The 25,874-nt window shown below is 48.4% G+C and overlaps 1 long non-coding RNA gene across 1 annotated transcript in view; it reads left to right on the top strand.

Annotated features, from left to right (window-relative positions):
* The first annotated feature begins 258 nt into the window (after positions 1-258).
* The window catches only part of LOC119953763, an 89,326-nt gene continuing 63,710 nt past the window's right edge, over positions 259-25,874 (top strand). The window contains exon 1 of the long non-coding RNA XR_005458094.1: positions 259-857. This is a non-coding gene — a long non-coding RNA (uncharacterized LOC119953763). The remainder of the gene's footprint in view (positions 858-25,874) is intronic.

The following is a 25,874-nucleotide window of genomic DNA, read 5'->3' on the forward strand; positions in this document are numbered from 1 at the left end:
CAGTGGTAACCACTGCGCCACTGTGCCACCCCTTTCTCCTCCTTTATAATGATCTTTAAAATCTAACTCATCAATCAAGTGTTTGATCTTTATCCAAATATTTCCTTATATAATACTCCTGTGAATTATTTTGGGTTGTTTACATTTGTATTTTATAAATTTAGAGTACCCAATTCATTTTTTCCAATTAAGGGGCAATTTAGCATGGCTAATCCACCTACCCTGCACATCTTTGGGTTGTGGGGGGCGAAACCCACACAAACACAGGGAGAATGTGCAAACTCCACACGGACCCAGAGCTGGGATCGAACCTGGGACATCAGTGTCCTGAGGCAGCAGGGCTAACTCATTGCTCCACCGTGCTGCCCCTGGGTTGTTTACATAAAATTGCGATATAATTACAAGTTGTTGTTGCCTCGGCTCATACCTTTTGTTAACAAGGGGAGAAAACGGGGAAGAAAAGGGAACATTTGCTCTTGAAATATTTGGAATCTAACAGGTTGCTTGAAGCAACTGAACTCTCAAAGCTGAGTGATTGGTATCAGTGATATGTGGTCTTGCTACACTCGCACCACTGACCTCCTGCCAATCACAGGGCCACGACTAAGAGGCAACATAGCAAATCAATGTTATAGACATTGACCTGTGCTTCAAATGTTCAATATCTTCACAGCAAGAAATCTTTGGAGAAGGTGTGATGCAAAAATAACCAAATTGAGACTCTTGTGTCTTCTCGAATGTGCCCCCATCTGTCAGGAACGATACCATTCCACAGAAACCAGAGCTCATATGGTGATTCCACATGGAACCAAACCCAACAGTTGGAGATGGTAGGAGTTAGCAGAGTGGCCAATATTGTAAGCATTTTTATTTAACTTTACTTGTTCTGATTTCTGCAAAAACTCAGCAATTTTTGGTGGGCAGGTGGCGTGGGTTAGTTTTTTAAAAAATAAAATAAAAACGTTACTTGTTCTGGCAATGATGTGTTTTTTATGTCGACCCAGCCAGGCAGTATGTGACCTCAGTTTACATTGTCATCTGAAAGCCAGAAAATGAGATAGTGCAGCACCCCCTCTGCAGCTTTGTGAAGCCGAGATAAGGTGCTCAAATGCTGGAAGGGGTTCTCAACCCATAACCCCGAGACCCCGGTGGGGGAAATGGTTCTGACTCAGTCTCGTTGGCACAATAAAACAAGAGAGGGTGAAAATCAGCCAGCAAGTCCAATTTTAACTGGAGGTGACCTGGCTGGGTATTAGATGTGAAGTTCCAGGGAGCTATTACCAGCTAATCCACTGGGAAAACACTGAAAGAACGCAAACACTTATACCCCCTTGTAGCTATTCCATTGATCAAATTCATTCAGAAATAAGGCAGGGTCCTCTTACATTCTAGGAGGAGGTTGCTTTTTTAATCAGTGCCCTGCTTCTCCTTAAAGAGGATTTGCCTAGCAGCAAAAGAGGGTTTAAAGTCATCTGCATAAAAATAATGCAAAGCAATTAGAACTTCACGCCCAGCATGTGCTGGTAGGACTGTGCATTATTCTGTTCGTGCATGCTGTCACATGTGGAGCTTGTTATATCCCCAGCACGCTCCAGACCCCAGCTCAGCACAATTGCACAGCATCTGCCACTGGCACTGAGGTGATTAGTCAGCACCTTGCCTACACACTTGCTGTCTGACTTTATTGTTCTTTTCTTTCAGTTGCTTCCTCCTCACTGTGCCCCACCCCTCCCCACCCACCCCCTCCCCTCTCGGTTTCCTGGTGACAAAGAGCAGCAATCAGCTCTCCCCTTGTGTCCTTGCCATTGCAACTGTAACAGGGATAAGAGAAAGACCAACTCTCCGTGGCGGGGGCTTGTATTACTTTGGATTAAAGGGGCTTTGGAGAAGGACTAATTCTGTGATTTAAAACCCCATGGAAGAGGGGCGGAACATGGCACAGTGGTTAGCATTGCTGCCTCTGGTGCTGAGGATCCGGGTTTGAATCCCGGCCCTGGGTCACTGTCTATGTGGAGTTTGCAAATTCTTCCCGTGTCTGCGTGGGTCTCACCCCCACAACCCAAAGATGTGCAGGTTAGGTGGATTGGCCACGCTAAATTGCCCTTTATTTGGAAAAGAATAATTGGGTAGTCTAAATTTATTTAAAAAGACATGGGAGACTAGCTCTCATATCTTTTGATTTGCTCCCGCCTCTACCCCTACCCCCAGCCTCACCCCACACACTGGTCATTGCTTGTCTTTACATCAACAGGCAAGATGATACCTCACTCACATGGTCAATTTTCATCAATAAGACTAAGCAGGGATTGCACATAGGATGATTGATACTGGGAACATATTACTGCCACTTTCCAGTGAGGGTTACCGGGTAACAGGAAATAAAAACTTACATTTATATAGCACCTATTCTAGCTCCATTGTGCAAAATGCTAAGCTTTTCAAATTACACTGAGCACCGTTTTTTAAGAGTTGTTTTTGATTCCCATTATCTCCCTTCCTCTGTGAATCTCTGGTGGAGGGAGAGAACATCACAGGAAAACCAAACACAAAAACTGGAAATGCAGCACACATTGGAGTTCTTTTCTCTTTATAAATTTAGCCTGCCCAATTCTTTTTTCCCCCAACTAAGGGGCAATTTAGCGTGGCCAAACCACCTACCCTGCACATCTTTTGGGTTGGTGGGGGTGAAACCCACGCAGACACGGGGAGAATGTGCAAACTCCACACGGACAGTGACCCAGAGCTGGGATTGAACCTGGGACCTGGGCGCCGTGAGGCTGCAGGGCTAACCCACTGCGCCACCGTGCCGCCCAAATCACATGGGAGTTGCCAAACGCCCGGAATTGCCCTGGAATCTTCAGGAATTGAGGTTTATGCTCTTGGAGACTGCTGCGAACAATTCTGGAGAGAAAAATCATTAGAGCACTAAAGGTTTTACATATTTTGTGAAAAATTTCAATAATTAGTTGTAAAAAAGGATTGGCGATGGACAAAATGACTATTTGACCAAATGGGGTGGTTGGAGGTCATGTGATGCAACCTCCAGGAATAGATTATAATTATAATAATCTTTATTATTGTCACAAGTAGGCTTACATTAACACTGCAAAGAGGTTACACTCCGGCGCCTGTTCGGCAACACTGAGGGAGAATTCAGAATGTCCAAATTACCTAACAGCACGTCTTTCGGGACTTGTGGGAGGAAACCGGAGCACCCGGAGGAAACCCACGCAGACAGGGGGAGAACGTGCAGACTCCACACAGACAGGGAATCGAACCTGGGACCCTGGCACTGTGAAGCAACAATGCTAACCACTGTGCTGCTGTGCCACCCATTAATTTTTATTATTATCACAAGTAGGCTTACAATAGCACTGCAATGAAGTTACTGTGAAAAGCCCCCAGTCGCCACAGTGAACCAAAGTTGGCAACCTGCAAACAGCCATAAAGTAGATCCATATAGTCAGCCTTTGTAAGGATGTTGACCGACCTGTGCGTGCTTCCAGCACTTTCTGCATTTATTTCAGATTTGCATTTGCTTTTCTTTTTAATCTATTAACCCCACGGGTGGAATTTTATAGCTCCGTTTCGGTGGGAGGCAGGACATTGACTTCAGCGGGATCGAACAATTCCACCAGCGGGAGGGGTTGTAAAATTCCACTCCCTGTTGTGCTCAGCCAATCAAAAAAAAATCATACACCTCAGGAGGCCATTTGGCCCATCGCACGTGTGCTGGCTCTTTGAAGGAGCTATCCAATTAGACCTACTTGTAGCTCTTCCTCCATAGCCCTGCAAATGTTTCATTTTCAGTTATTTATCTAATTCTCTGAAAGTTATTATTGAATCTGCTACCCCCCACCCTTTCAGGGGATGCTTTTCAGATCATAACACTTCTCTGTTCACAGAAAACGGTTAGTTGGGGTTTCTGGCTCCTGGTAGAGGTTGGGTGATGTGGTCATCAGGCCACAGCAGAATCACTGCTTTGTGATGTAGCCGACATGTGATCAATCGGAAGCCCTGGCGTGAGTCAGCACCTTCAGCAGAAAAATAACTCCAAATGAAAAACAATTAAAGTTCCTGATGGGCTTTGGGATAAGGAGTGTTAGAGCTGTCACGTGGTAGGAGCATTCCCTTAGACTGAAAGACGCAGTGATAGTAAAGGGCATGGGGATTGACTTGGGGCCCGTTTGTCAGAGAAAAAGCACAAGTTGTGTAAACAGGAACCCTTATCTCGGCCCTCACCCGCCTCCTTTTACTCTGCAGCTGCTGTGCGTGTTAATCACAGGCTTGAAGTGGGAGCTGAGCTCACAGCTTCTCGCCAGGGCTGAGGCAGCACGTGTAAGCTATCAGCTGATCCGCTAGCTGCCTCTGTTGTCTCGTCAATCAGGGTCAGGGCAACTGTCCAAGCAAATGTGGCCCAGCTAACAGTTTTAACCTGAGTGTTAATTCCTCACACACTGGCCATCCCAGTTTCTGTTGGCGAGGTGGGGGAAGAACGGAGGAGAGTATTGGCTGCCTCAGACCAAATTTTAAAGGTTACTTTGGGGGACTTTCCAGTCTCATAACATTCAGGACTTCAAATAAAACCTGTTTACCAGAAGTAAACTCCAAAAGGGGGACTTCTTGCTGAAATAAAATATGTTCCCAAAGCTTGAACGGTTTTAACTTTGAACAACAAAAACATAAATGTGATATTTTCACTATAACTGTACTCAGGTTTAATCATAATTGAGAAAATGTGTATTTTTAAAACAATTTAGATTTCCCTGAATAGACTGGGACCTTCCCAAATCTGGGTATTTCTCAAATGTCTGAGTTAGTTTATTAATTAACAAAAGTGATTGTGCATCAAAGTAATTCATTGCACAGAGTGCGTTTTGTGATTCTCCTGCTCAGGGTCTGTACCAATACAATTCTTTTCTTCTTATCCGAACATGCAGCATGTTTACTGTGTGGTTGGGAACTTTTAGAGGCAATAATAGTCTTGCAAATTACCTCGGTAAAGTTTTGGAAGTTTCAAATTGTGAGGAAAACACCTTTATAGTTTTATTGAAAGGTCTGTGACCTGAAACGCCCAACGTTGTTTTTCTCTCTCTCAATCTCCAGAAATGTCGGTGACCCATTGGGGTTTTTCAGGTACGTTCTGTCTTTGTTTCATGTTTCCAGCATCCAGAATCTTCTGCTTTTATTTTGTCTTTAAGATCACGGCTAATTGCGCGCTATGGGACTCTGTTCCCATTTGGGATCACGGCAGCAAACTCTTTGATTAGGACAATGTATAAACAGCTTGGGAACTGTCCTGTAAACAGCATAATAAGAGCTGTCTGTTGGATTGACATATTAACAGAAGGGCGGGTAAAGGCAGAGAGACCTATACTCCCGGTGCTCTCTATCCCCAAACATAGAGCGCAATCTACCCGATTGGGAACAAAATCCCTTGGTGCTCGATTAGCTGGCCATTTCCGGCGCCTGCTCGGAGCGCTGAGAAACATCACGTTATCGAACGGCCATTTGGGTAGATCAGGGGGCCTCAGTGGGGTACGCGTGGACAAGGCCGCACTTAGTCTCATTTCCTGCACTGAGGAGCCCGACGGAACCATTTTTAAATGGTGTGTCCACCTCTTTTAAAAAAATAAATTTAGGGTACCCAATTTTTTTTTTCTAATTAAGGGGCAATTTAGCATGGCCAATTCACCCTACTCTGCACATCTTTTTGGGTTGTGGGGTGAGACCCACACAGGCACAGGGAGAATATGCAAACTACACGGACAGTGACCCTGGGCAGGGATCAAACCCAGGTCCTCGACGACGTGAGGCAGTAGTGCTAACCGCTGCACCACCGTGCTTCTCCTGTGTCTCTATCTGTTGACCCTCCCCCTCACGTGATCCTAACCCCAACTCATGTATAAGGGGGTCCTTGGCCCTTCCAGGTCCTTCATTGCATGAAGAATGCCACCTGGGTACCATGGCAGGATGCCACTGAGCCCAGAGGGCAAGCACCTGGGGGCCTCTGATCCCCTGGGAGACCCCTACGAGTGGCGTCCATCTGGTCCCTGTTAGTGGAGATCAGCACTCACCCAAGGTCTCCAAGGCAAGGAGGGTAGATCCCACGCCTTGGTTAGATCTCAGGAATGCATTTGGAGGGCAGCATGGTGGCACAGTGGTTAGCATTGTTGCCTACAGCGCTGAGGACCCGAGTTCGAATCCCGGCCCTGGGTCACTGTCCGTGTGGAGTTTGCATGTTCTCCCCGTGTCTGCGTGGGTTTCGCCCCCACAACCCAAACGATGTGCAGGGTAGGTAGATTGGCCACGCTAAATTGCCCCTTAATTGGAAAAATAATTGGGTACTCTAAATTTATAAAGAAAAAAAAAGGACTGCATTTTGGAGTGAGACTAGCTGTCACACTCTAATATGCAGATTTGCCAGAAAGTGACCCGCCCACAATGGGCAGGATATACATCGCGACATCTCGCAAGATCATGTTCGATCGCGCGAGGCGTGGCCAGCCGGGTAGACCCGGGAAGAGGGTTTTCCCAGCATCTACTGGCCATGCCTGCTGCTTTTCGGCTGCAATGTGGCCGGTAGATCTCACTCGGAATCAACTACGTATTGCGTGTCTGTCAAATCATTCTAAACATTTATCGCCCTTTATGAGATTTCTCCTGGTCTCTGATCTCAGTTTAATTTTTCCAGTTTATATTCATGATTATCCTGCCTCATTTTAATAATATTTTCAAGACGTATCTCCATTTAATGTTTTATACACTTCTGGGTAGTTCAACAATAACCATCTTCCTTAAAAGCTGTAGCGGTTGTGAATTTGAGGCCAACCATAGAGACTTGAGAGCCTAATGAGGCAAGATATTAGGGGCTGGTTTAGCACACTGGACTAAATAGCTGGCTTTTAAAGCAGACCAAGGCAGGCCAGCAGCACGATTCAATTCCCGTACCAGCCTCCCCGAACAGGCGCCGGAATGTGGCGACTAGCGGCTTTTCACAGTAACTTCATTTGAAGCCTACTTCTGACAATAAGCAATTTTCATTTCATTTCATAATGCTAGCTAGAGTCAGGAGTGCTGTCTGTGCAAGGCCCCATCTGTCCTTGCATAAGGATCTTGCGGCATTGTTGGCAACAACACAATGGAATTCTCCTGGTCAAAATCCCTCCTTCATCCCACTCCACCAAAAAAAATAGATTATTTGATCACTATGCCATTTGCTATTTGCAGCATTTTGATGTGTGTAAAACTGCATGCCTAAGTCATAACACAAAGTACACTTGAAAAATAATTCCTTGGCTGTGAAGTGCTTTAGCATGTCTTGAGGACATGAAAGGAGTTATAATAAATGTAAAATATTGCTATGTTTCTCTCTCTAGTGCATGTGCAACCCTTTTGTAGTGTGCACCCAGTACTCCTCCCACTTAATTATGGCACCAACCCATGAGCTGCAGAGGCACGATACATCTATAATTGCAGATAAAAGTAACTCCAGCTTTAGTTGAGCACATACTTGTTCTGACTATCTCCCCACTGTACATGCACACAAATCTACAACTGGAGATCGCCTTCTGTTTAGGGCAGGGTGACCTTAGTTGAGTGACAACTCTCAGTGACCTTATGCTGTTGGCTGCCCCACAATCAAGTTCATGGGCAAAGAGGTGTTAAATGCTCTGCCTGATAAAGGGCCTGGCATTTTAGCTTGGTTGTAAACAGTTGGTGATTCATCTTTGACTATTTATATCAGTCTGACGCTAAGACTTGACTATATGGCTTAGATCTTGGATCTGAATAAACAGAGGGTGATGTGGAGTGACATTGACTCAGAGTAAATAACTCACCGTGGCTTATTGCCAGGTCTTTTGCTGCAAATCCATGACAACTGATAGTTTGAGACAGTCGTATAAACAAGATCTCTAACAACATGATAAATATGACATTCAAAGGACAAAACCAAGACTTGATATTTGTTCATTTTCAAACTGAGATTCTTAGATTGTTGTTAACCAAAGTTCTGAGGAGACGTGGGTCAGAAGTAGGTATGGTTGGTTGGTGAGGGAGAATCCAAAGTCTTTACTTGGGTTAGATTTATTCATAGGGTAGCACGGTAGCATGGTGGTTAGCATAAATGCTTCACAGCTCCAGGGTCCCAGGTTCGATTCCGGCTTGGGTCACTGTCTGTGCGGAGTCTGCACATCCTCCCCGTGTGTGCGTGGGTTTCCTCCGGGTGCTCCGGTTTCCTCCCACAGTCCAAAGATGTGCGGGTTAGGTGGATTGGCCACGCTAAATTGCCCGTAGTGTTCTGTAAGGTTAAGGGTATAGGGTGGATACGTGGGTTTGAGTAGGGTGATCATTGCTCGGCACAACATCGAGGGCTGAAGGGCCTGTTCTGTGCTGTACTGTTCTATGTTCTATATTACGGAGTGAATTTTCCAGCCCTTCCCATCAGTGGGATCTTCTGGTCCCGTTGATGGTCATCCCCGTGACGGGTCCCTCGGCAGCAGCGGGTGTGATCCCCACAAATCGCCATTGTGATCGGCGGAGGAGCCCAATGAGCAAACCACCTCCTCCACCTGAAAATACGCTGCAGGGTGGCTACAAAGTCTCGCCCTATTTTCTCAGCACCATTTGCTTTAAATCCACAAAATCCACACTCCCCATGTGTGCGTGGGTTTCCTCCGGGTGCTCCGGTTTCCTCCCACAGTCCAAAGATGTGCGGGTTAGGTGGATTGGCCATGATCAATTGCCCTTAGTGTCCAAAATTGCCCTTAGTGTTGTGTGGGGTTACTGGGTTATGGGGATAGGGTGGAGGTGTGGACCTTGGGTGGGGTGCTCTTTCCAAGAGCCGGTGCAGACTCGATGGGCCGAATGGCCTCCTTCTGCACTGTAAATTCTATGTCTATTCTATACAGGTAGACTCCACTGCTCTCATGTAAGTGTCTTTCTGTGCTCAAGTAACAAATCAATGTCCTCTACCCATATGCACTTAACTTAAATTGATACAGTTAACTTGTAGAATCAGACCATTGAATGGTGGTTTAAGGGGCTTAAATATTTATTCCTGTTCTTGTTCTTATATTCCCGGACGGGACGGTGATGCACCGGCTTTGGGTCACTGTCCGTGTGGAGTTTGCACATTCTCCCCGTGTTTGCGTGGGTTTCACCCCCACAACCCAAAAGATGTGCAGGGTAGGTGGATTGGGCACGCTAAATTGCCCCTTAATTGAAAAAAAAAGAATTGGGTACTCTAAATTTATTTTTAAAATAAAAAAAGTCTTAACTTCCTGTTCATGTATTCATAACATTAAGGAGAAGGATCTATAATGTTTCACATTACTGACAAGAAGCCACAAATTTAACAGATGAATATTGTCTGGATTCCCTGGTGCCTCAGTAATACCAGCACATAACTGAGCTGTACAGTCCCAGAAATCAGCAGGTATGATTCCTAGCCTGTGCTACATTAGCTGCTTTAAGCCAGAGTTGAGTACGGGTACAATCGGCTTCTGTACGGTCATGCAAACGTGCATATGAATTAGGAGCAGGAGTAGACCACTCGGCCCTTCGAGTCTATTCTTTTTTAAAATAAATTTAGATTACCCAATTATTTTTTCCAATTAAGGGACAATTTTGCGTGGCCAATCCACCTACCCTGCACATCTTTTGGGTTGTGGGGGCGAAACCCACGCAGACACGGGGAGAATGTGCAAACTCCACACGGACAGTGACCCAGAGCCGGGATCGAACCTGGGACCTCAGCGTGTGAGGCGGTTGTGCTAACCACTAGGCCACCGTCCTGCCCTCTTCGAGTCTACTCTGCCATTCAATGCAATCATGGTTGATCTGATTGTAACCTCCACTCCACATTCCTTTTTTTAAATTCTCCATTTTAACATTTTCCTCCAAAATTTACACTCCACCCACAGACAGTAAACGGTAACAAATACAAAATCAATCCCCTTAACAATAACAACAATCCCATCCTCCCACCACCCCAAACAACGGCCCACCTGTCAATATATGCATCCAATAAAATGAACCCTCCCACGGTGGAAACAAAAAACAAAGGAGAAGAAGAAAAAAGGAGTCCGGGACCGCCCATGGTCACCATAGAGTTCACCCCCCCCCCCCCCCCCCCCCAACCCCCCCACACACACACACACTCAAAGTCGTCCAACCTCTGAAAGAGTGCTGTACATGATACCTAAGAGTTGTAAACTCCCCCCCCCACTCCTTCCCAACGCCTCCCGTCCACTGCCTCTTGTAAAACTGTGATGTGGCGATGCCAGCGTTGGACTGGGGTGAGCACAGTAAGAAGTCTTACAACACCAGGTTAAAGTCCAACAGGTTTGATTCAAACACGACCTTTCGGAGCGTAGCTCCTTCCTCAGGTGAATTGTAAAACACCTTCCCCCAACCTCGGTTCCTTCCCCTCCAACTTTCCACCCCGGCTAGACCACCCGGACCCTGTTCTGCCAGGCTCCGATGGCCGCAGCCCCACCCCCCACCTCACTCCCGTTCACTGGCCGGCTTAAACCGGCCAGCGTGGAGGCCCCCGCCCGGGTCCCTTTCCCCCTGGCCCGGCCCTAGGAAAGCTCAAAAATCCCCCTTTTAGCGCACAAACCCCGCATATCCACCTACACCCCAAAGAGCCCTCACTTCGAGTGAAAGTCCCATCACTTCCCTTGTCCAGATATATACAACACCAGCTCCTTTAGCCCATACACCCGCACGCAGTGAAACAAACAAAAAAAAAAGAAGAAAATACAGTCATGAGGTTACATCGGCACATGGCCATTTCTCAATTTCTCAGTTCTGCCACAGTCCTTCTGCCTTCGCAAACTCCTCCGCTGCTTCCGCCATTCCAAAATAAATGTCCTTGAGCTTGTAAGTCACCCTCAGCTTCGCTGGATATACAATGCCGCACTGCACCTTGCTAATGTACAGTGCCCTCTTCACCCGGTTGAAAGCAGCCCGCCTCCTCGCCAGCTCCACTCCACATTCCTACCTACCCCAATAACCTTTTATCCTATTGTTTATCAAGAATCTATAAAACTCTGCCTTACAAATATTTAAAACCTCTGGACGGAATGCTCCATTTGGGAGACTATGGGCACGATTTAACCACCGCGTTGCGCCCGGCGCTGATCTGGGCACCCGATTAAATAGCAGGAGAGGCCAAAATCAGGATCCATGGCAAGCGCGAATCAGTTCACCATCTACCCGGCCCGCGCCTGGTAGCGGGTGCCGGATCCATCCCTAGCGTGGCGAGAAGATTATTGACCCCAGTTTGTACTGATCTCCATCTCATTAGCGAGATTGAAGTCTAATGCAAGGAATTAGCCAACTCCCCAGCAAGAAATCACGTGGCATCGTTTAGTACTCCTTTTTAAAAACGTGAAGTTGGCGGAATGGCTGCTGAGGGGGAGTGAGGGGATGGGCTATTGCGAATGAGGAATTGGCGTCATTAGTTATGTGAGCACTTCACAGCTGCAGGTTGTGTTTGCTGTTTGCTCCTGCTGGTGGCTGCAGATGCCTGGGGGCTGCTGTTGCTGTTTCCTTCCTTTTCGGTAGCCGGAAAGAAGGACAATATATTCTAAGATACCTGGCTCCTGAACACTGGGCTCAGGGGGGCGTGTGAGTACAGAAGGCAATCCAGTTTGAAGCAAGCAGAAGCTGTGGGACCTGGTCCTCGACATTGATCCAAATGGGCCACCTGCTAACACCATTGAAGAAATGCTTTTGCAGATTGCTGATGCTTTTGTTGCTGGTGTGGTGAATGTTGCATGTGGCTGGCATGTCACCGTGGGTTAAACACGCTGGAAGTCACGGATGTTCAACTGCACCTTGAGCATCAGTGGAATATGTAGATGCCAGGATTTGGTTCCGGTGAGATTGGGCCGTGTGGGAGGGACCTGCACAGCTGCGGCTCCTGGATGGAGAATGGCACTGATACGAGGAACGAGTCGCACATTGATGGATTACTATTTCATAGAATTTAGTGCAGAAGGAGGCCATTCGGCCCATCGAGTCTGACCCGCTCTTGGAAAGAGCACCCTACCAAGGTCAACACCTTCACCCTATCCCCATAACCCAATATCCCCACCCAACACTAAGGGCAATTTTGGACACTAAGGGCAATTTAGCATGGCCAATCCACCTAACCTGCACATCTTTGGACTGTGGGAGGAAACCGGAGCACCTGGTGGAAACCCACACACACACGGGGAGGATGTGCAGACTCCGCACAGACAGTGACCCAAGCCGGAATCGAAACTGGGACCCTGGAGCTGTGAAGCAATTGTGCTATCCACAATGCTACCGTGCAACATCTACGACAAAGATCTGGAAATGAGAGCACATTCTCAGGCTTAGCCCCTGTTTCTGTTGAGGATCCTGTGCGGGGCGATACCGTGTCTTTGCTTTTTGTTTGTGAAAATTAGCTGGCAAATCTTGCTCTGCACACTCACCCCGCCCACAATAGGAGCCCCTAGACCCCAGACCCCTGCTGGGAACATTGGGGAAATGGTGCTCAGGTGCCCTCCCTGGTCCTCACACTCACCCTTTGGTCACAGGGATATCCTGAGTGTCTGATTGTTGGCCGCTGCCTCTGTGGTGCTGACGCCTCCAGCATTCAGGCAAAGTGTCCAGGCCTCACAGTTTGATTGGAATGCGGGGCAATAATACTCTTCTGTGTATAATACATCTGCAGACGAGGCAGAGAGACGCCTACGAAGGCAGTAGTGTCAGGGCAGGTTAGAGGCGGCACTCCATGTACAAGGGGTAGCGGACGACCTGCAGACCTAGCAGCCCATCAGGCTGAGGAGGGACCCAGGGGAGGACGCTGGCAAGAGGCCAAGATGTACAGGTGTTGTTGGTCATTCGAAGAGATGACAGACAGCATGTGGCGCAGGAGACTGCGTCTCAGCCAAGAGACAGTGCAGCACCAGTGCCATATCCTCGCAGACGTAGCACCCTGTGAAGGAGGATGACGCCCGCTCCTGATGGTCGTGAAGGTCACCGCAGCCCTGAACGTTAATGCCACCAGTTCATTTCTGGGCTTGAGAGGGGACTTGAGCGGCATCTCTCATGGATGACCTCATGCATGCCCTGTATGACCGGTAGGCTGACTAGATTAATTTACCAAGCCCAGCAAGATGCCTGGACAGTAAGATGCTCCGCTATTACCTGGATGCCTCATGTCCAGCAGGTAAGTGATGGCACGCATGTTGCTTTGCGCGCACCGAGGCATCAGGGAGTGCCTTTCATTAACAGGAAGGGGTGCCACTCCCTGAATGTTCAACTTGTGTAACCACCATCTCTGGATCATGCACGTGTGTGCATGCTTCGCAGGAAGCATGCATGACAGCTACATCCTGGCACACTGGACATCCCGGGCACCTTTGCAGACCACAGTGTGCTGGTGGGTGGGGGGAGCAGAGGGCAACAGGGATGGGGGGTGCAGGCAGGCCTGCTGTGGGGAATAATGTGACAGAGGCTGCACATGTGTAAGATGTTACATGATTTTTTATTATAATAATCTTTATTAGTGTCACAAATAGGCTTACACTAACACTGCAATGAAGTTACTGTGAAAATCTGCTAGTCGCCACATTCCGGCGCCTGTTCGGGTACACTGAGGGAGAATTCAGATTGTCCAATTCACCTAACAAGCACGTCTTTCAGGGCTTGTGGGAGGAAACCGGAGCACCCGGAGGAAACCCACGCAGACACGGGGAGAACGTGCAGACTCCGTACAGACAGTGACCCAAACCGGCAATCGAACTTGGGGCCCTGGCGCTGTGAAGCAACAGTGCTGACCATGAAATCTTGAACATTTGATATTGCCATTGTCCCTAGCTACAGATAGTGATGGTCCCCATCCCCCAGTTCCCACTCACTGATTCTGAATCTTCTTAATCTTTTGGTCTCTACTGCTACGTCTAGGTGTGACCCCAGGATGCACATCAGAGATGGAGGCCCTGTGGCCTTTGATGCTCTTGGCGGATGGCCTCTGAAGGCCCTGGAGCCGTGCCACCCTGTTCTGCCTGCTGACCTTGAGACACACCGCTGTCAGGAAGGGGAGGCGGGAAATGCGGCATGTGGCACAGTTGTTTGCACTAGGACTGCGGCGTTGAGGACCTGGGTTCGAATCCCGGCCCTGGGTCACTGTCCGTGTGGAGTTTGCACGTTCTCCCCGTGTCTGCGTGGGTTTCACCCCTACAACCCAAAAGATGTGCAGGGTAGGTGGATTGGCCACGCTAAATTGCCCCTTAATTGGAAATTTTAAAATTAATTTTGTACTCTAAATATATTTTTTTAAAAAGGAAGGGGACGGGATTCGGGTGGAAACTGCCCTAGTCACCCTGGTGGCAGTCACGGGTGGGCCTCCAGCACTCCCTCATCCCAGACAGTGCCCATAGGGCCCCTGGGGTCTCCATGGGATGGAGGGGCTGCTGGAATGAGCTTCAGAGGCCTCTGGGTCATTTAGCTTTTCCAGCCCTGGCCGCACCATGGAGTTGTCTCCCTCAGTGATGGTCCACTGTGACTGGGCCACGCTCTGCAGTGCCCCGCCAATGTCCACCTGCGCCTGGGCCACGTCCCTCAGTGACTGGGCCACGCTCTGCAGTGCCCGCCAATGTCCACCTGCGCCTGGGCCACGTCCCTCAGTGACTGGGCCACGCTCTGCAGTGCCCCGCCAATGTCCACCTGCGCCTGAGCCACGTCCCTCAGTGACTGGGCCACGCACTGCAGTGCCCGCCATTGTCCACCTGCGCCTGAGCCACGTCCCTCAGTGACTTGGAGGTGATGTGAAAAGCCCTCAGCCATGGCCGTCACTGACTGCCATGTTTTGGACGCTACCACTCAAGGTGCTCACAGTAAGAAGTCTTACAACACCAGGTTAAAGTCCAACAGGTTTGTTTCAAACACGAGCTTTCGGAGCACGGCTCCTTCTTCAGGTGAATGACTCAAGGTGCTGACATCATGCTCCAGGTTTTCCACTGCGACCACCACCCTAGCCGTGTTTGCCACACATTGCTGGCATCATCTCCTGTGCCAGTAGCCTTTGGGACTCCTACAATCGGCCATGCACTCGCTGGAGTATCACTGACACCCCGTTGGGTCTCCCGGTCTTGCCCTAGTGCCTCCATCAGCTTTGTGATAACCTTTCCCAGAGGCTTGGTATCTGACTGGGACTCAGCTGAGTCCTGGGATCCAGCAGACCTCCGACTGCTGACTGCCTTTGATGTTCCTGCATCCACCCGATGTGCATCGGCAACGGTGTGGTGCTCACCAGATTGTGCTCCTGAAGCCTGTCCACTAATGTTTCACACTGAGGTGTGTGCCCAAAGGGCATGCCCCTGGGGGCCTCCAATCCTATGGGAAATGCCCACGAGTGCCGTTCTACCTGGTCCCTGTTTGTGGGAACCAGTGCTGAACGGCTCTTGCCCGAGATCTCCGAGGGGGAGGAGATAGATCCCAATGCTGTGGGTACATTTTAATAGCGAGACTAGCTGTCTCGCTCTAATATGTAGATTTGCTCGAAAGTGATCCCATCCACAATTGGCGGGATTTACATCACAACGTCTTGCGAGATTGGGTTAGATCTCACGAGGCGTTGTGAGCCGAGTAGATCCCGGGAGCGGGGTCCCCGGCTTTTAGCGGTCACACTGCGTCACAGCGAACTGCGTTTCATCTGCAGCATGGCCGTTGGATCACGCCCATCTTCTCCACATCATAGAATTTACAGTGCAGAAGGAGGCCATTCGGCCCATCGAGTCTGCACCGGCTCCTGGAAAGAGCACCCTACCCAAGGTCCACACCTCCACCCTATCCCCATAACCCAGTAACCCCACATAACACTAAGGGCAATTTTGGACACTAAGGGCAATTTATCATGGCCAATCCACCTAACCTGCACATCTTTGGACTGTGGGAGGAAACCGGAGCACCCGGAGGAAACCCACGCACACACAAGGAGGATGTGCAGACTCCGTACAGACAGTGACTCAAGCTGGAATCGAACCTGGGACCCTGGAGCTGTGAAGCAATTGTGCTATCCACAATGCTACCGTGCTGCCCTAATTAAGTCCTATCATCGATCCTATCAAGTTCCCTACAAGCCAACTAAAGATACCACCTTCAAGGGATAAGGGCAGAAAATCATTTTAATTAAAATAATGTATAAAATAAATAATTTACAAAGCAACATGGAATATTTGTAGAAAAAAGTAATGTTGAGGATTGAGTGACGCAAATTGTGCGGCTGACCTTGACATAGATATTTCATAGAATTCCTAGAGTGCAGAAGAAGGCCATTTGGCCCATTGAGTCTGCACCAACCCTCTGAAAGGGTCAGGTCCCCCTCCTATCCCCACAACCCAGTAACCCCACCTAACCTTTTGGACACTAAGGGGCAATTTAGCATGGCCAATCCACCGAACCTGCACATCTTTGGATGTGGGAGGAAACTGGAGCACCTGGAGGAAACCCACGCACACACAGGGAGAACGTGCAGACTCCGGCAGCAGGGTGGCGCCGTGGTTAGCACTGTGGCCTCATGTCGCCGAGGTCCCAGGTTCGGCCCCGGCTCTGGGTCACTGTCCGTGTGGACTTTGCACATTCTCCCCGTCATTGCGTGGGTTTCGTCCCCCACAACCCAGAGATGTGCAGGGTCAGTGGATTGGCCACTCTAAATTGTCCCTTAATTGGAAAAAATTTATTGGGTACTTTAAATTTATAAAAAAAAAAGAAAGTGCATATTGCACACAGTCATCATAAGGAATCCTAACGCCACTTAGTGGGGGGACAGGGGCGGTATGAAGTCACATGCTAACAGCTCAGGACTGTGACTTATGCTGGCAGTGGTCTTTGCTCATTGTGTTGCTTTTGATGGAGTTGCCCTTTGACCTTCAGGAACAAATGGTAAGCTATTGTGCCTTTAGTACAGCGTGCGTCTGTATGTGTGTGCTATTTTCATCCCCCCCCACCCCCCACACCCCCCAGTTTGATGGACAGACCCTTTAACATGGGGTAGCAGATGGTGCTGGTACTGACATCGGCATGAATGGAAGGCCAGGGGAGGACAGGTGCAAACCACTACAGCACTCGCACCATAACAATGAGAAGACATACAGAATAGAAACCCAGGCAGTCTGTCCCAAGGCACGCGTCTGTCCTCTTTCACAATTACAATGACAATTGCTACACTCTGGACCATCACAAAGCACGCGCCAGCATTCTGTAACAAGGGAAGAAAAATGCAGTGACCCCCCCAACACCGGTCTGCACCCTACACACTTAGAATATTAAGACAGCCTTGTGCTGACCTGAGAGTTCAGGATTATTGCCAGATAGTAAGATAAAGTATACATCATATTTATTTTTCCTTCTGTCAAACGCACACAGTTTGGTTGTGTGAAAGAAAAGAAAGACTTGCATTTCTACGACTTTTTTTAGAATCTCAGGAAACCCTGAAGAACGGTCACAGCCTATGCTATACTTTTTTTTTTCTTTTTAAAAAAAATAAATTTAGCGTACCCAATTATTTTTTTCCAATTAAGGGGCAATTTAGCGTGGCCAATCCACCTAACCTGCACATCTTTGGGTTGTGGGGGTGAAACCCAGGGAGAACGTGCAAACTCCACACGGACAGCGACCCAGGGCCGGGATTCGAACCTGGGTCCTCAGCGCCGTAGGCAACAATGCTAACCACGGTGCCACCGTGCTGCCCCCCCCCAATGCTACACTTTTAAAAGTGCAGTCGCTGTTGTAAAGTAGGAAAATGGCAGGAATTTGCACACACAAACTCCCACAAATAGCAGTAATCTGTTTTAGCGTTGTTGGCCCAGGACACTGGGGAAGCCCCACGGTTTGTCTTTGAGTTGGATCATGGACCTTTTTTGTTCATCTGAGAAAAGTGCCTCAGTTTAACGTCGCACCTGAAAGATGTCATCTCCAATACTTCAGCACTCCCTTGCATCTTGTACTTCTCAGGTTATTCCCCTAGTTGACCTTATTTTAATAAAAACAAAGTGATAATCTTTTAATCTCTGCAGGTCCCAATGCCGTGCTGCTCCAGAATCACAAATTACTGACAAGAACCTTGCTCACAGGGACCCAATGATAGGGTGTGATCTTTAACTCTAAATGAGGTAGGGCAGTACGGTGGCCTAATGGTTAGCACAGCTGCCTCACGGCGCTGAGGTCCCAGGTTCGATCCCGGGTCACTGTCCGTGTGGAGTTTGCACATTCTCCCTGTGTCTGCGTGGGTTTCGCCCCCACAACCTAAAAATGTGTAGAGTAGGTGGATTGGCCGTGCTAAATTGCCCCCTCATTGGAAAAAATAATTGGGTAATCTAAATTTTTTTTTAAACTCCAAATGAGGTTTAACTCCTGGTTCGCACTGAGTTAGATGATCTCGGTTATAGCTCTTGGCCACAGTCTCCATCCTTTGAGCAACTGGACTTAACGACTAAACCCATTGAAGCAGAAAACCCTCCCCCGTGAAATTTTGCAGAGTTCTCTGGCACAGTGCAACTAGGCAGGGGAGGAGGGAATAAAGCTTAGGGGGGAAAAGTGTTCAGTAAAATTGTTGTCATCAGCAGGTACCAATTATTTTGTGTTTAGTTTACACAAAGCTCATGAGAAGGTAATCAATTTATTCTATTCCTCAGGTCTGATTGTGCAGTTTTACTACATGTTTTTACATCAATTTCTATCCTCACTGAAGGTGTGTTGATTTTTATTGGAAGACTCAATGAACGGAGGCAAAATACCTGGTGTAACATAGCAGTCTGCACTGCAGTAGATTATTGGAGGAAGATTGCTTTTATTGTGAGGGCAGTGAACCCTTGGAATGTGTGTCACAGGCTGCAGACAAAATGCCAATTGTTGAAGTGCAGAGCTTGTGTTAGGATCAGCTGGCGTGTGCCTCATCTGTTTGACTCAGTCACAGCTGCTCATGGGGGTCTCACTCCTTTATCTGCTATTGAAATCATTGATTGAATGGCATACGGCAGCAGGCACACGAAGCCTGCCCTTGCTCCGACAGGGAGAATGGAAGCGAGAGAGTGTGTGTAATTATTGACAAATATCTTTCTACTTCCAATGGAACGAGAATTACACTGCTTATAAAATTTATCTGAAGCTTTTGCTGGCAGTGAAAGGCTAGCTGATGGAGAGCTTGCCATGTGCATGCCGAAGGGGTGGGGAGCACAGCGGAGAGGGTAAAGGTTGTTTATCACTCCATAGATTGCAACAGCAATCTGCAGCAGAACTTCATTCTTCCAAACTGGGGTCCATCCCCAAATATTAATTTCAAAAGAAATTGAACCTTCCTCCCCTCCTCTCCTGCTGACATTACCTCAAGGTATGTGCATGGTGGGCTCTACTTACCTGTGGTAATAACGACCTCTCCAGTGTGAGTATAAAGAGTGATTGGTGGAAGGATATTTGAACATGCGCTACCTTTCGGAATGAGACAGATCTAGACCATTTCAGTTCCTTCAGATGGTCATTATATATCCAGCACTATTCTGAAGAAGACCAGGGGAGTTCTGAGAACATAAGACATAGACATGGGAGTATTTCCTACAGCAATGATGATACTTCAAAAGGCAATTTATTAAATGTAAAGCACTTCAGGCCATCCTGAGGTGGTGAAAGAAACAATATAAATACAATTATTTTCTTTCTTTGTTAGTTTCGGATTATCTGTGTGTTACACACATTGACGGCCCTCTACTGTTAACCCTGAGTCGCCCCTCTTCACGGTGACTTGGTCTTTAGAAATGGACTGTCCAGTGAAGGCCTGAGATATACAGAGGAGGAAAATACTAAGATTGATTAGTCTGTGCTGGGTGAGCTGATCCTGGCTGGCTCAAAACTGGCTCCTGATTTAGTCGAGGGTAAAAGCAGCCAAAATTCCTGTTCATGACTTGTGATCCGGTGACTCCTTCTGGTAAGAATGCTTGCGTGGGCATCGAATTAGGCAAGATTCGTTGTGCTGTCCCCACGGTCAAATAACGTCCTGACACATAATGAACAGACACCAGGATGAGGTGCCAGAGGGCTATTAAAAAAGAGACAACTGCATCCGAATGCCATGACTCCTTCATTACTCCGATACATATCCTGATATTGATATCATGATTCCCTTCCTTGCCTCGCCACTGCATTATCGCTGCTGACAAACGTCTGCAAAATTAGTCAGAATGTTATCCTCTGATGTTACACTTTCTCCAACTCTGAAGCTGAAATGGAAATTCAGTGTTGTGTTGGGGTCGGCATGTGACCTTTCCGATGGCCAGCAGGTCCCAGTTGTAATTAGACGCATTGTGTTGGCCTCCTGTTCCAGCTATTGCCCAGATCCTTGCACATGCCTGTATCTGGGGAAAGAGACAGCAGTCTGTGACTAATCAAAATGCTTTTTACTTTATAATTTGACATGTGATTGCCTTAAACAGCACATCAATCCCCCGACTCTCCGAATGCGCTCTATCCCTGTGTCTTTGACCATACTTCCAGCCTGGGTCAATGACTGACAGCTACAGCTGTTTACAAATGTGATCTTTCTATATTTCCTTTCTTTGTGTGCTATGCATCTGGAAGACACTGAGATAATAACTGCACATGGCGACCCTGTTAAGTACATAATTGATTTTCTGCAAGGTTCATACAGTCAGAAAGGGCAGACTGTGATCAGGGGAGGGCTGCATATCAAATGTGCTGTAATACAACTGCAATAAAAATGGTATTTATTGCTACGGTGAGCTCTAATTGTTCAAAGATCTCTCCTAAAATATGTAACTCTATCTGGTGATTTATTGGCAAATGCATACCATTGTGAAATGGGGTAAAATGGGTGCAGTGAATCGGCAATCCATTTCTCCCAGTTTTTAGTTCAATTTTTTATTCATGCAGCATCTCAGGGCATCTCAAGTGCTTTACAGATATTGGAAAACTTTTGAAATACAGTCCCTGCTGTTATGCAGGAAAACAATTAAGGCGCACAAAATGGTGCTGCAGATAATAAAAGAGATAAATGGCTACACAATCTGCCTTTTGGTTGTTTGGTTGATCAGGACACTGGAAGAGTTCCTTCTCTTTTTTTTTAATACTGTCCCCAGGGATCATTTATGTATGTTAAGGATGGCAGATGGAGCTTTGGATTAATGTAGGATGCAAAGGACAGCACATGCCATTATGCAGCAAACCTTTGCTACTTGCACAAATATGCTGAAGTTTACGGGGGAGGATTTGAACCACAACTTTCTGACTCAGAGGTGAGAGTTATAAAAAAGGAGGAAAAGTCTGTACAAAAGCTATTTTCTGCCCATTGTTTTCCCTCCACTTCGTCTTTTGAAGACTTCTTTCCAGGGTACGAGGCCACCTCCAGTAACTTGCCCGAGTAGCCATTTATTTTGTGTGAACACAAGCTAGTGAAGTGTTGACAAGCTATTGACCACAGTGAGCATCACAGTTGTGCCAATCCGCTCCACTTAGCTCTTGCACAAATATGCACTATTACTAGTAAGCTAGTGCCCAAGTAATTTCTTTTAATGGAGGTGGGTCTGGAGATTGAGTTGTTCAAAACTTGTACACCCAAAACAAATCAATCCTTGTTCTTGTGCAAAGTTTCTGTGGATATGGTGGGCGGAGGGGCGGATATTTTGGCTTTTGAAGAATTCTCAAAGGGTGTGCACCAAACAAGGACACGTTCCACTACCACAGACTACACACTGTCTACTGCTCAGAGTTTTATAATCACAGGTTACTCCATTTAACACCCTGTTGCTCAGAAGCAATTTCCTCCACAAAGCCGTCTGCCTAACCCGTGTGCAGCCAGTCGTAAGATTAAATAGGAGCTGTGAGACAGGAGATGGCTACATTTCAACTTTTATCCCCCTTGTTTAGTTTGTGGGCATCTGCCTCACTTTTAATGCAAAGATACAACTGAACAGTCAGTTGTGGCTCAATTAGTTGCATTTCAGTTCCAGGTCAGAAGACAAACTTACATTTACTTTTCACAATCACCGGATGCCACAAAAGTACTTTACGGCCAAGTGGTGTACTTTTGCAGAGTACTCACTGTTACAAATATATCAGAAAGGGTTGTGGGTTCTCCAGAGAAACTGGTGTTCTAAAGAATGAGGATGATCCAACAGTGCTGCACTTTTGGAGACGGTGCTTTTTGTTTGAGGCGTTAAAGGGAGGCCCCCTTTTTGCCCTCTCAGGTGGCCATAAAAGATCCCATGGAGTTATTTGAGGAAGAGCATGTCAGCTTGCCCCTTGGTCCTGGCCAGTATTTATCCTTCAACCAGTGTCACTAAAAGAGATGATCTGGTCATTAACGCACTGATTGGGGGACCTTGCTGTGTACAAATCAGCTCGTGCATTTCCTTCAAATGTTTCCTTGAACTCCGAAGATCAAAAGGTTGCAACAATGTTTTTGAAAATAAATTTAGAGTACCCAGTTCTTTATTTTCCCAATTAAGGGGCAATTTAGCCTGGCCAATTCACCAAGCCTGCACATCTTTTTGGGTTGTGGGGGTGACGCAGACACAGGGAGCTAACCACTGCTGCCCCTCAGTACTAAATTTAATCTCTTCTGTGGGCTAATTTCAACTTGATTAGTAAAATCCCAGTTACTGAAGCCAGGAAGGAGTAAATCAGTCTATGCTCTCTTTAGTCAGCGTTCGGTGGCCACTGTTTGACCAGTGTGCAGTTAAGGGCAGAGTTCAGTTGGGTCGACCTACCAGCACCCACAGCTGGATAAACCTGCCTTTATCTTTCGCTACTTGATGAATGCATGAGATTAGCAATGGGCTGGCAACATTTCGGGAAATGCACCCCCACATGAGTCAGTGCCATCAGGAAAAATCGGGCTGAGGGCAGTGGGGATGGAGATGGAATTGGAAATGAAGAAATAATCACATAAAGACGAGATGGTGCCAGGTGTGTGTGTGTGCGTCTGTGTGTGTGTCTGTGTGTGTGTCTGTGTGTGTGTCTGTGTGTGTGGATGTGCTCCTCACAGGAAAATACCTACAGCTCTCAAACAAAGAAGCATCCAATTCGGCCATTTGACTGCCTTCTGCAGCACAGCAGGTTCTTCAAGCTGATTACTGGCTGTTTCAGCTGTCGAGCTTGTATTATTGTGATGCAGATATGGGCACACGCGGGAGGGGCACAGGGTCACAGGCATTGTTATGTAGATTCCGGCACATGTGGCAGGACAAAGGGAGAGTGAGACCATGGCCGTTGCTATGTGGATATTGGCACATGTCGGAGTACAAGGCTGTGGAGTTTATTGTCATGCAGATACAGAGACACATGCAGCAGATGTCTGCTTGGGGCTTGCGCTGTGTGCATGGGCATGGTGTGGAGCTATGACAAAAGTCACCTTCCAATTCAGTGAGCCTTGACCATTACTGTGCTGTACTACTCTAAATCACTCTGTGCGTTCCACTAGCAAGGTCAGTGACTTTGATGAATTAATCAATATTTCCAGGAACTGTATTGCTGGAAGAGATGTTCAAGGAAACTTCAATAACAAGTCTGTTTGGTATCTTCATGAACAATTTTTTTCCCCTTTGGGGAATACAGTGCCAGGGTTCCAGGTTTGATTCCAGCTTGTGATCACTGACTGTGCGGAGTCAGCACGGTCTCCCGTGGGTTTCCTCCGGGTGCTCCGGTTTCCTCACACAAATGCCGAAATAGGTGCTGGTTAGGTGAATTGGACATTCTGAATTCTCCCTCTGTGAACCCAATCAGGCACCGGAATGTGTCGACTAGGGGCTTTCCACAGTAACTTCATTGCAGTGTTAATGTTAGCCTACTTGTGACACTGATAAAGATTATTATTAATACAAGGACACCCCATGCAGCGAACAGGAACATGATCGAGTGGTGCTTCGGCATCTTGAAGATGCGATTCAGATGCCTGGGCCGCTCTGGCTGGAGGTGTCCTCCAGTAAGGCCTGGGAAGGTTGCCCGCATTGGGCTACGCCCTCCACAACATCGTGCAACAGAGGGGCGACCTGTTGGAGGATGAATGTCAGGCCATGCTGAAGAGGAGGATGAGGGCAAGGATGGATAGGGCACGGGGCCTGGGTAGGCATCTGAGGTCACACATGTGCACCAGGGCCAATGTGCACGGGATGCTCTGATTGCCTCCAGGTTCACCGACTAGGGGAGGGACTGGCCAGGCATAACCCCCCCCCCCCCTCCCCCACACACACACACACCCTCCACGGGGTGCAGGCCCTGGGTTGGCCATAACAGCAGGTCTGGGTCCATGGGATGGAGGATGATGACAACCCAGTCTGGGATGAGCTCTGGTGCTCTGCATCGTTTGACAAGCCCACCCCCAACATCCAACCATTCTCCCACCTCCCCACGTGCCCCCTCTGCCACCAGCCCAGCCCATCCCACCCCTCACACCCATCTCACCCCTCACGCCCATCTGACAGAGCATTGAGGCAGTTGTAACATGGTGCACAGGTGTTTAAAGTGGATCTAGGTGGATCCCCAGGTGGTATATCAGGAGTGGAGGCGCCCTGCTGTGATTCTCGCCCTGTGACCTGGGTCCTCTTTGACTGGCGGCTTCTGGGGCGATTAGACTTGGATGGGCCAGGCTGCACCCTGTGACATGTGTGTCAACCCCCACCCCGCGCGCACGGTCTAATCATGCATCTTGTCTTGTGTCATACAGGAGTACCCAATTAATTTTTTCTAATTAAGGGGCAATTTAGCATGGCCAATCCACCTACTTTGCACATCTTTGGGTTGTGGGGGTGAAACCCACACAGACACGGGGAGAATGTGCAAACTCCACACGGACAGTGACCCAGAGCTGGGATCGAATCTGGGACCTCAGCGCCGTGAGACTGCAGTGCTAACCACTGCGCCACCGTGCTGCCGCTGCCCTGTTCTGCCCACTGCCCGCCAGATCCGCCCGGGACAGGAGTGGAGTAGTCCGACGTGTTGCGGTGTTCCGGAATCTCCCATTCGGGAGCCACTGGCACAGGCGCCATCACCTCCCCCTCCCCCTGGGCCACTCCATGGGATGGGGGTGTGAGCGGTGATATCCCCTGAGGCTCCCCCTCCTCCTGGCACTGCCAGTCCTGGAGGCCCACTGCTGTCTTGACCAGGGTCTGCGTGCTACCAGCCAGGGAGCACAGGGAGTGGACCACTTCCGTCTGCGACTGCGCCACATCCGGCTGTGACTGTGCCACCACCTTCTGGGTCTGTATCACATCAGCCAATGACTGTGCCAATTCCCTCTGGGTCCGGGCCACCTCCCTATGTCTGCGATATGTTGACCAGTGACTGGGCAATGCCGCCAACGCTCTCAACCATGGCCCGCTGTGACTGGGCCACGCTCAGGAGGGCCGCTGCAATGTCCAGGTGGCTCTGGCACATGGCTGCCTGTGAAAGGGCAGCCCTGTCCTGGGATGCCCCAGGTCTTGGAAATGCTGATCCATAACCGATAACCTTGCGCCCAAGGTCTGCAGCGCGGATGCCACCCCTGCGGTGTTGGCCTGGGGGGGGGAATACATGGCTGGCACTACTGCACGCGGTTGGACCTCTTCACCTTCGCCTGCAGGTGCTGGATGCTCGCCGACAAACCCTCCTGTTGTCCCTGGCTTTGTGGCTGCATCTCCACGATTGATGGAACTGTCCATCCCAGAAGCCTGATACCTGTCTGGATGGCAGCTAGTCCCTGGGGTCAGCCTGCCCTCCGATTGTCCGCCCCCTCAGGAATTCCTTCCTCCACCTGCTGTTCTGGGGCAGCTGTGTGGTGTGCACCAGATTGTGTCTCAGAAGCTTCTTCCCTAAAGCTGAGTGTCTCTAGGATGGTGGAGGGTATT

The sequence above is a fragment of the Scyliorhinus canicula genome, chromosome 18 (genome assembly GCF_902713615.1).
Source record: "Scyliorhinus canicula chromosome 18, sScyCan1.1, whole genome shotgun sequence".
Taxonomy (NCBI): Eukaryota; Metazoa; Chordata; class Chondrichthyes; order Carcharhiniformes; family Scyliorhinidae; genus Scyliorhinus; species Scyliorhinus canicula.